The following is a 3,596-nucleotide window of genomic DNA, read 5'->3' as shown; positions in this document are numbered from 1 at the left end:
TGGGGGGGTGGAGGGGTCCTTATTCCAAGGGGGGAGCTGTAATGCAGCCCCTCAGTACCTCCTTTCTGTATTGGCTTTATTGACTGTTTCGCACCGCATCTGTGAGAGTGTGCGAGAGAGAGCATCTCTGAAATGTAACAACGGGAGATGTCAGGCTGAGGCAGAAAATGTCTGTACAAAGTGCCTTTGAGGAGTTGGGGAAAAAAGGGCATGGATAGAGTTGGTCAGAAAAAGCTTAATAAATCTTAGTTGGATATATTTTTTTTTGGTAAGAATTAGTCAGCTCACTGAAATGAAATAATTTTGCAGAGTCTGACTTTGCTTTCAGTGGTGTCCCAACACAACCTTGTCAGCTACACAATTTTCAGAACAAGGTTAGATGCCAACATATCATCTCCATGACGGTTTTTTTCAGGCTTCTCCTGAGCTGACAAACAACCTGAACTCATTTGAGTCCTGGCTGACAGTCATATTGCTCCATGGCTGGCTGAGCTGACAAAATCCATAGTTGGAGCAGCCTGCGGGCACAAGTTTGATGCTGGATTTTGTACAACTTGAGTTAGTGTCTTAACAACCATCTGGCTACTTGTTTTGTTGCCTTTCTGTCTGACTGCTCTCCCCATCTGAAAGATGGCTCTGACCTGGTGCAGAATGTGAGAGTTTCTGAAGTCCTTAAAAATTCCCCGAGGACAGGAAATTTTTTCCAGCACAGCATTTCTGTCATGACTTTCCTCTTCAGCACATCCAAAACTCATGCTGTTGTCCTTGCTTTCTTTGCCAAAATGCTATTCCAGCTCCTCATAAGAAAAAGATATGTGAATTTTAGTTGGACCATATACAGAGACTGGGACAAGGCAGCCTGGCTAAAAAGAGCCCAGACACATGATGGAGAATGTGGTAGTTGCTGGATCTGCTCAGAAGTTTTCATTGCAGAGAAGGTGCCTTGCAGGTCATTCCCATTTATATCCACTGAAAGCCGTCAGTCAGAAGATGGAGAAGAAATGCAGGAGGCCAAAGGCAATTAAATGTATTAAATTGTCTAGATGTGAGAGCTGATTGACTGAGTGACTATTACGTGACTGTTGCAATAGCTGGGTCGCTGCCTCTTTATTGTTTTGGATACAGGGTGCAGCTGTTGATCACTGTTCATCAGTATCATTGTTTTGTTTGTGACAGAAGACTCCTCAGCTGTTATCCTAGGATGCTGGACAGTGGAAAGACCTGCCTGTTTCATCGTTTGCAGACTGTCAGAGTAGTTGAAAAAAAAATTCTACCTTTCTGTCCACCTTTCAATTATCTAGCGAATGCACAATGTATAAGATAAACACCAGTGGCTGAGAAATAACCTCAGAAAGAAGATAAGAGGGAAATTGGCCAATGCATGATGTGAAACTGGTATGGTGGAGCTTTGGATTTTTATACCATAAAGAGGAAGAACGAGCAGATTAACTGCCTTGTAGCTTTTATGAAAAGGTTATTCCAAATACTTTTCATGTAAGCCTTGCAAGGATTCAGTATTTACATAGTTCATAGGGTACAATTAGTGCTTACTCATATGTGCTCTTCGTATAATACTTCTAAAAAGATAAATGTCTGGCATGTACTTTGGGACCTTAAGCTCATACACAGAAAGGATTATAGTAATATTCTCCTTGCATCCTCAAAACCCATTCCATTAGTATCTATCTTCCAATAATTAGTGGAGAAGCTAAACAGTAGTAATATTTGCTAACACGTAGGCTTTTCTTTGTAAGCAAAGTACAGACTGAATGGAGACAAGGGCAGTGGCACTACTGGGACTGGCCAGTGTTTGGGATTCATCCCACCTTATTATGGTGGTACCAACTGACTAGTACATTTTTGGGACTGGTGGTTGTGGTGAGAAACCAGGTCACGGTGGGAGCCTGTCCTGGTTTCGGCTGGGATAGAGCTAATTTTCTTCCTAGTAGCTGGTATAGTGGTGTGTTTTGGATGCTGATAACTCATTGATGTTTTAGTTGTTGCTAAGCAGGGTTTACACGAGTCAAGGACTTCTCAGCTTTCCCTGCTCTGCCAGGGGCACAAGAAGCTGGGAGGGGGCACAGCCAGGACAGCTGACCCCAACTGGCCAAAGGGCGATTCCATATTGTATGATGTCATGCTCATTGTAAAAGCTGGGGGAAGAAGAAGGAGAACACGGGGGGGACATTCGGAGTGATGGTGTTTGACTTCCCAAGTCACCATTATGCGCAATGGAGCCCTGCTTTCCTGGAGATGGCTGAACCCCTGCCTGCCCATGGGAAGCAGTGAATTAATTCCTTGTTTTGCTTTGCTTCTGTGCACGGCTTTTGCTTTCCCTATTAAACTGTCTTTATCTCAATCCAGCAGTTTTCTCACTTTTCTGATTCTCTCCCCCATTCCACCATGGGGGAGTGAGCGAGCGGCTGCGTGGTGCTAAGTTGCTGGCCAGGGTTGCCAGACCACGACAGAGCCCCAGGTGTTCAACATGTGTAAGCAGGCCTCCTTATCAGGTCAGTCATTCTGATCAATCTCAGAGTTGTTGAACTGGATTTCCTCACGTTAGAGAGATACAAGTCATGGAAAGACAAAGGCTTGGGGCTCCTGTACTATAAATTGTGCTACTAAAGAGGCCCATGACAAAAGCCAGAGGAAATGTCTCTGTGAGGCATCAGGCGAAAAAGCTGTGCTTGTCTACATGGGGAAATAGTCCATGTTGTTTCTGTGGAAAAGCTAATCTGCATTTACAGAGCCCTCTTAGACACTCCCTTTGCTCTCTAGGAATGCAAGAAGAACACGGAACTATGCTCAAAGTTTTCCTTGTTTCATAATTGTTTGTACATGCTCTGAAAACCCACGAGGCATGGTGGATTGCTAAGCCAGAAGAATATAGGCAATGGCTTCTGACTGTCAGTTAAAGCACATCATTACTTCATCTTAAGGAATTGCTTGCCCTACCCCTCTCCTCCATGGAAAGTAATTCAAAGTAAACTTTGGACCTTTTTCTAAATACACTGGATTAAAATCATGGTTTGAGATTCAAAATATAAGAAGATCTTGCTTAGCTGTTTGATTAACGATTCCAACCATGTGTCACAGGGCATTGCTATGAGTCAACTTACTGTCAATGGACGCTATGATGATTATTGACACTAAACAAGTCTAAAGGGGGAACTAACAAAGAAGTGCCTTAGCACAAATGCTTTGCCATCTTCAAAATGTCAGCTGTCGCTACTGTTCAGATGCTTTCTCTGTGAACTATGCTGCAATTCAGAAGATGAGAGTAAGTACCAGGGTGACCCAGTGGAACAACCCCGTGGTGAGTTAACACCCTGAATGTGTTATAGGAAGATACCTTCCAAAGGCATACAATTCTTCAGAAGCTTAAATGGCTAGTCTGAGACAAACTGATTTACCAATAACTTACAAACTATGTGGCCAAGATATCTGGTACACAGATCTCTTGGAACTTTCCATGACAAAGGAACCCCAGACAAAAATAAACATTCACCAAAAATACATCATGTTTCTTTCTGGGGTGAGGGTAAAATGACTTTTAGATGCCACTGACATCCTGGTTGAGTCAGTTCAACCTCCCT

This window comes from Egretta garzetta, unplaced genomic scaffold, assembly GCF_000687185.1.
Source record: "Egretta garzetta isolate BGI_Z169 unplaced genomic scaffold, ASM68718v1 scaffold397, whole genome shotgun sequence".
In the NCBI taxonomy this organism is placed as follows: Eukaryota; Metazoa; Chordata; class Aves; order Pelecaniformes; family Ardeidae; genus Egretta; species Egretta garzetta.
The sequence above is the reverse complement of the archived record's forward strand: the minus strand, read 5'-3'. Positions refer to the sequence as shown.